The sequence below is a fragment of the Triticum aestivum genome, chromosome 7A (genome assembly GCF_018294505.1).
Source record: "Triticum aestivum cultivar Chinese Spring chromosome 7A, IWGSC CS RefSeq v2.1, whole genome shotgun sequence".
Lineage (NCBI taxonomy): Eukaryota > Viridiplantae > Streptophyta > Magnoliopsida > Poales > Poaceae > Triticum > Triticum aestivum.
In genome coordinates, this window is record NC_057812.1 from 28,557,079 (window position 1) to 28,565,188 (window position 8,110).

Sequence of the window (8,110 nt, forward strand, 5' to 3'; positions counted from 1 at the left end):
ATTTACATCACAAACTAATTTGTCATTTTAATGCTTTATATGCTGGCATATGTTTCAGCTTACATCTAGATTTGTTTTGCCTTATGCAGAAACTACTGGATACTTCACATCAAGATTGACCATGTCCCTTATTGCTTCAGACATTAGTTATCTTCATGTTGTTATTATACCTAGTGATAGAGCTCCATTGTTTCTTCAAAGGTGACATGCCCCGGTGATAGAGTTCCATTGTTTCTTCAAAGGCTCCATAGAGTGTGTAAAGGTTTTTCATTTTATGCCTATTTGGTGCTTTTTCCAACAAGGCAGTACATTCTTTTGCAGGGACAAATGGCAGAAAATAGCATGGTTGACACCTTTTGTTCATACGGAGGTTGATGTTGGCTTGGTGATCGAAGACTTGGTCTCTTCCATAATATTTTGTAGTGGTCATGTGATCAAACATTTGGTCTCTTAGGATCTTAGCCATCAAATTTCGCAACTTGTCTCTGTATGTCAACTTATTTATTTCCTTGATGGTTGTAGCTAACTTGAGCGAAGAAAACAATTGAATCTTTATATATGTTGAATGAATGTATGGTATGAATGAATGACATTTTTTGATGAATAGGAGTGCAATTGTTTGTATATGCATTGTGTACTGAACATGAATGAAATATTATGAATGTGATTTAATGTAAAAATATGGTGTATTTGCATTAGTGCTAAAATGTAGAACCGTGGCAACAAATGTGTCGGCAGAAGTATTGGGCATCGCACTTTCTGTCGACATATCACACTGACAGCTTAACTGTCGGCATAACAATGGGCATCTCTATATCTGTCGGGATAGCACATTGTCAGATGATCTGACGGTGTAGAAATGTCTGTCGGGATAGATCTCATCAGCGTTGTCATAATGTGTGTCGGCGTAGATTTATCTGTCGGTAAAGGCATTTCCTGGCAGGACTATAGGTGACAGCTCATTTTTGTCGGGAAAATTCTTTACCGCACTAAATCTGTCGCCTTAGGTGACCTATGCCGACAGATGGTTTGACGCTGCTTTGAGTGTCGTGGTGTAGTGTATAAAGCTTCCACCGCGAGAACCAATGCATTTTTTATTTTCCTCATCATCTCCCCACCAATATTGAGCAATGACATCCATAATATCTTTACATACTCCTTTTGGCAGGTAGAAAACTGACATGGCAAACACAGGTATGGATTGAGCTACTGCTTTTAACAAGATTTCCTTGCCCCCCCCCCCCCCCCCCGCCCCTAGAGAGTTGCTTCTCCCTTTTAAGACTTTCTTAATCTTCTCACAAAAGTGTTCAAAGCAATCACTCCGGTCTGCACCTACCATAGCGGGTAATCCAAGATATTTATCTATGAGAGCCTGGTTTGTTATATTTAGCTCCTGGCATATTTCATCACTGTCCCGAATTTGCACAATAAGTCTCCAACACTTGCTGTAAGGAAGTTGCATTTAACATATTTGCCCACATGAGAATTAAAGAATCGTCAGCAAATAAAAGGTGTGAAACTGATGGTGCATTCCTGCACACTCTTATCCCATTGATGCCACCAACTTCTTCTTCATACTGCAAAATGCTAGAAAGACCCTCAGCGCAAATCAAAAAGAGGTAAGGTGATAAAGGGTCACCTTGCCGAATTCCCCTCAAAGCACTACTAGAATCTGCAGATAGCCCTAGGGCTGAAATAATTCCTTAGAGTTAGAAAGGGCATCCTGAGGACACAAAGTTTTGCTAGGGTGCGGACTGACAACCCAAGGGATTGTATTGTTTCCTTAGGGTTAGCTGCGAGACCCAAGGGATATTCACCGTGTGGGTCCATACTAGAGCCACGTTGGCAACATTCCTTAGGGGTTACTTTCTGAACCCTTAGGAAAGGTCTATGCCTAGGGTCAAGAAATGAAACCGTAGGGAAAGAGCCCACAACACTTACAGTTCCCACCATTCCCTTACTAACACTGTAAACTACCCCCAGGGTTCTGGTCTTAACTCTAGGGAGATCTGCACACACTTGATTTACAAAATATGTTTTATACCTAAGAGTTATATTTTAAATATACACACAAAAAATATATATAATAATCTACATGAAAAAAATACATGCGAAAATAATGCGAAATATAGGTTGATCGATCACCTTTTTGGAAAAATATAAGTTCTTCAATCTATTTTGTACACACTTGATGGAAAGATATACATATAATAGTGAAAATAAGTGCATAATTTCTTTAAAGATTAGATATTAAAAATAGCTTAAAGTAGTTAAGTAGGGCCAAAATGCAGATGCTAATTCAGTACGGCCAAAATTAGTGTACATGCATGCAGATTTGGTCGTATTACACGAGTATTGAGCCCGTCAGATTTTTTTTTAGCGAGCGTGCGCATAATTTGTTGTACGCGCCAATCCTTCCATGTACACGCACCAAAATTTCCCCTATACACGCGCCAAGGGTTTCCCCCCAAATCCCACCGCTGTGCTGAGAGCGCCGCCACACTGACCCAAAACAGCGGCGGCGCAGCTCATCCATCGTCCTGCTGCCGGTGCCCTGCTCAAGCCATAGCCACTGCAGTAGGGCGCCGCTGTCGCCGTTGCAGACTTGACCTCCCGCGGCTGCCGCCGCCGCGGCCGTCGGCGGCGGCGGGGGCCTTGACGGACCTGCCTCCCTCGACAGCTTCGGACGGAGGAGGCGGAGGGCTCCGTTGCCGCGACCCTCGCCCGACCTTGCAACCCTGGACGGATTCTACCCTGCCTCCTCGACCAAGACCAACCCGCCTCAGCTGTAGACGCGTGCTTCAAGTTCAGAAATCAGAACCAAGGTTCAGTTAGGTGAGCTCACATGCCCATGTTCCCTCACTTTCTATATGCGCCCATATATACAGTTTAGGGCTCAGGTTGCAATTTTGTGGATAATAAATTGTCTATCTGTGTTGTGATTAAGAAAAATGAAGATTTGCATCTTTGCATATAGTTAAATAAGGGAAAGTGAACCTATTGGTAGATATAAATATAGGCTAATTTGATAGCATGTGCAGAGTACTCAGATCTGATATGTCCTTAACATATTTATGTCGAAAACAATTGCTTTAACCTTCTCTAATGTAATAAAACGAAGGCTTTTGGTCCTTTGACGCCTGCACTCTGCTGCCAGTTTTTCCAGTTATTCAACCATGTCTCTAGAAGAACAGCGTAGTTGGATGTACAGTGGGTGGAATGAACAGGGGCACCATTATGAAGAATGGGTGCGCAACACAACAGCATTTCTTGACCATGCTTTTCAGATTATGCCTAATGCTGACCGGTTTGGTGTGAAGTGCCCATGCACAAAGTGTCGTAATGGAGTCAGGCGGAAGAAACAACTAGTCAGAGTGCACCTTTGTCAGTATGGTTTCATGCCAAATTACACCAGATGGACATCGCACGGCGAGCGTCCAATAGTTGGTACAACCAGAATGAAAGAGGATACTCACACTAGTAATGAACCGCTAGTTGATATGCTGGTTGACATTATTGGGGCTGAAACACATTTGATGATGTGGAGAGCGAGCCAACAACATATCACTAGTAGAAAAAGGGTCAAACGTGAAGCACATTAGTGCCGGTTTGAATTTGAGCCGGCACTAATGGTATCATTAGTGCCGGTTCGAATGACTATGCATTAATGCCAGTTCGTGTTGAACCTTTAGTACCGGTTCGTGCCACGAACCGGTACTAAAGGGGTGATGGCAGGCTAGGGTCAGGCTGGGGCCCCACGATCACCTTTAGTACCAGTTCGTGGCACAAACCGGTACTAAAGGGCTAACCTTTAGTACCGGTTTGCGCCCTTTAGTACCGATTTGTGCCACGAACCGGTACTAAAGGGGTCTGACCTATAATACCGGTTTGTGACACAAGCCGGCAATATAGGGCAATTTTCAAACTCTACCCCCCCCCCCCCCTGTATTCTAAAAAAATCAAAAGAAAATGATAAAAACTTCAAAAAATAAAATCCTTCGAGAGATAGTTATATTACTACATCTACTAGTTAGGAAAATTTGAAAACTTAAATTTGGACATGTTTTGTAAAAAGTGTAGGAAAAATGTAAAACGGCTATAACTTTGCATACGATGTCGGAAAAAACGTATAATATATCAAAAAAATCAGCACGAAAATCCGCATCCGATGGAGACCGCCTATGGCCTGTTTGCAATTTTTTAGAATCCTCAAATTCCAAAAGGAAAAAAAGATATGGTCAAATTTTAGTTTTTTAAAAAAAAATTGTTAAATCTGGTCAAACTACTTATTCAAGAAGTATTAATGTTACTACATAATTACTCAAGAATATTAGTGTTACTAAATAATTATTTCATTTTTTTGAATTTTGGTCAAATCTGGTCAAACTATGGTCAAACTATGGTCAAACTTATTTAAGAAATATTAGTGTTACTAAATAATTACTGTTTTTTAGAATAATAGTTTTAAACTCAAACGGTGAAATGTGTGACTTCATGCTCAAGCTAAACTCCTGAGGGTTACTAGGATTGGCATCTTACTATTGTCAGGAAAACAACAAGTGCAGACTTGGAAACGAAGAAGAATAGAACCCGAAAGTTAAGCGTGCTCGGGCTGGAGTAGTGAGAGGGATGGGTGACCGGTCGGGAAGTTAGATGATTTGGAATGAGTTATCCACACTTAAGCAGTTAAGAGAGGTGATTAGAGACTAAATCACCAAATAATTCAGAAATATTAAAAATCAAAAAAAAATCCAAAAAAATCAAAAAAAACCTTTAGTACCAGTTGGTAACACCAACCGGTACTAAAGGTCCCCCATACCAGGGCGCGAGCTCACGCCACGTGGTGGCACTTTAGCGCCGGTTCGTGCCGAACCGGTACTAAGGGGGGCCTTTAGTGCCCACCAATTAGTGCCGGTTATGGAACCGGCACTAAAGGCCCTTACAAACCGGTTTTAAAGCTCCGTTTTCTACTAGTGTATGCCAAGGAGTTCTACAAGATGTTGTGTACTGCAGAGGAGGTTATTCATGATCACACTCAAGTCTCTCGCCTAGCTGCTGTCACACGTCTAATGGGAATAAAATCACAACATAATTTACCAGCAGATTGTGTGAATAGCATCCTAGGCCTACTTGGGGACGTGTTGCCAAAGGGGCATAAAATGCCTTCAAGCTTTTATGAGTGCAAGAATATGTTGGGTGTCCTTAAGATGCCATATGTGAAGATTGACGTGTGCACCAATAATTGCATGTTATACGAAAAGCAAGATGAGAAGAAAGAGAAGTGTGATATTTGTGGAGAAAGTCGGTATGAAGTTGTTGAGGGGGAAAGCTCAGAAATAAAACATCGCCGCATACCTCGCAAAGTGATGCGTTACCTTCCTATCACAGCAAGGTTGCAGAGGATGTATATGTCGGCTGAGCTTGCGAAGCACATGCGGTGGCACAAAGAAGGAGAACGCTCATACCCAGCAGGAATAATTGGCCACCCATCTCAAGCTGAAGCTTGGAAGGACTTTGATAGGGAGTTTCCAGAGTTTGCAAAAGATGCAAGAAATGTGAGGCTTGTAATAGCTACTGATGGTTTCAATCCTTTTAAGTTTGGAGGATCACAATATTCATGTTGGTCGGTGTTTGTAAGTCCGTTGAACCTCCCACTCGCACTGTGTATGAGTGAGGAGAATATTTTCCTTACTATGGTAATCCCTGGTCCACAGCATCCGGGTAAGAATATCAATGTATTCATGCGTCCTCCTGTTGACGAACTGTTGCAGTTATGGGCTGGTGTAGATACTTATGACAGTGTAACAAAGGAACCATTCTGTATGAAGGCTACTTACCTTTTTTCCATGCATGACTATCCTGCTTATGGCATGTTTGCTGGATGGTGTACACATGGCGGGATGGCTTGTGTAGTATGCATGGATGATGTCGATACAACATGGTTACCTAATGGACATAAGTATAGTTGGTTTGACTGTCATCGTTGTTTTCTGCCTCCTGGTCACCCTTTCCGAATGCAAGAAAATGCATTTATAAAGCGAACTAAAGTGCTTGAGCCACCACCTCGTCGGTTAACCGGAGAGGAGGTAGATGCAAGAATTAACCACTTGAAGTCGCAGTCATTTGAAGGATATGGAACAACACACAACTGGACACATATTCCTGTCTTGTGGGAATTGCCATACTTCAAGAAACTTCTGATAAGGCATAACATTGATGTCATGCACAATGAAAAAAATGTTGCTGAAGCAATTTGGAACACAGTTCTTGACAATGAGAAGACAAAGGACAGCACCAAAGCTCGTCTTGACCAAGCATTGTTGTGTAAAAGAAAAAGGCTAAACTTGTCCCAAAGCCAAATGAAAAATGGGAGAAGCCGGGGGCACCATTTTGTTTGACAAGAGCTCAAGTAAGGGAGATTATGAAGTGGTTCCTGGATCTGAAATTCCCAGATGGATATGCAGCCAACTTGAGGCGAGGGGTTAGTTTAGACCAGCTGAAGATAAATGGACTAAAAAGCCATGACTTCCACATTATAATGGAACGTTTGTTACCAGCAATGCTCCGGGGCTTCATTGATGAGGATGTGTGGAATGTGTTGGCTGAATTAAGCTTCTTCTACAGATCACTTTGTGGGAAAGAAGTTGATCCTGAGAAGATGCTTCAATGGGAAGAGAACATTGCAGTTTTATTATGCAAGCTTGAGAAGATTTTCCCACCTGGATTTTTCAATTCAATGGAGCATCTAATGGTGCACCTCCCATATGAAGCAATAATTGGAGGCCCTGTACAATACCGGTGGATGTATAGATATGAGAGGTGCATGCTTTAAGATACAGTTGTTTCTATCAGTCTGTTTTTATTATGTTGATCTAATAATCATGTTAATGCAGGTTCATCAAGAAACTTAGGAGGAAAGTCACTAATAAGGCACGTGTTGAAGGATCAATTGTGGAGGCCTATCTTCTGGAAGAAATCTCCCACTTCACCTCGCTGTATCTACCTAATCTCATTGCAAACTCACAAAACCGGCCAACCCGTTATGCTCAAGAGGTTCAGCCTTCTATAAGCACCCTTGGCATGTTTCAACTACGGGGATGGAAAAGTGGAAGGGGTGTGCCCAGACTTTTAACAACAGAGGAGTACAAGCAAGCCATGATTTATGTGTTAACAAACCTACCAGAAATGGATGAATATGTACAGTAAGTGTGCTTTGCTTTAGTTAAATATCACAGCTTAGATCATTGTGTGTGCTTATGGATAAAAACATTGTAGGAAGTTTGAAGATGAGCAGTGGAGGCGTCCTCAACCACCTACTCCAAAGCAATTGGAAAACTTGAGGCTTAATGGAGCCGGTCATGGAAAGCCAAACTTGCTGGATTGGTTCAAAGATTATGTAATCTCTCACACTTTTGTCTATCTCCTTAATAATAATTTCCTACTGATGGCTTACAAACTTTTTTTTACTATTTATCATAGTGCATCAAACATACTAGCGTACCTGATGAGTTGCGGAGATTATCAAGAGGATGCCGCTTTAAAGTGAAGTCCTATGATATTTATGAAGTAAATGGGTACAGGTTTCGCTCAGAGAGTTATGAAAAGAAAAAGAGAAGGTTAAGCACTGTCAACTCTGGTGTGCTCACTGTTGGTGAAGAGCTAGAGTACTATGGCATTATAAAAGACATAATAGAGCTGAAGTTTGATGGAAACGAGGACTTTAGCCTTGTATTGTTTGAATGTCGCTGGTTCCACCCGATTGATGGAGTCCGACGACGAGATGACATAGGATTGGTGGAAGTTAAACATGAGTCAACCAATCCAGCAAATGAGCCATTTGTGCTTGCTAGCCAAGTAACACAAGTTTATTATCTTCCATATGCATGCAAGTCGGATCCAAATTTAAATAAGTGGTGGATTGCATACAAGGTCAGGCCTCCAGGAAGCTTGCCCATTCCCTCGTTGGATGACTACAATGCTGAAGAAACACCTTCAAATGTTGATGACGTCTACCAAGAGGATGCTTTGGATGGTGTTTCCAAGATTTCCATAAATATTGGAGACGGCCTGGATAACCTTACCATCAACGAGAATGATGAAATTGTTAACC

General features: G+C 41.8%; 1 long non-coding RNA gene across 1 annotated transcript; it reads left to right on the forward strand.

Annotated features, from left to right (window-relative positions):
* Positions 1-7,092: 7,092 nt before the first annotated feature.
* On the forward strand, positions 7,093-7,587 carry LOC123149337 (uncharacterized). Its single transcript, XR_006474602.1, has 3 exons — positions 7,093-7,202; positions 7,276-7,396; positions 7,480-7,587. It is a non-coding gene; the product is annotated as an uncharacterized lncRNA (long non-coding RNA).
* Positions 7,588-8,110: the final 523 nt, after the last annotated feature.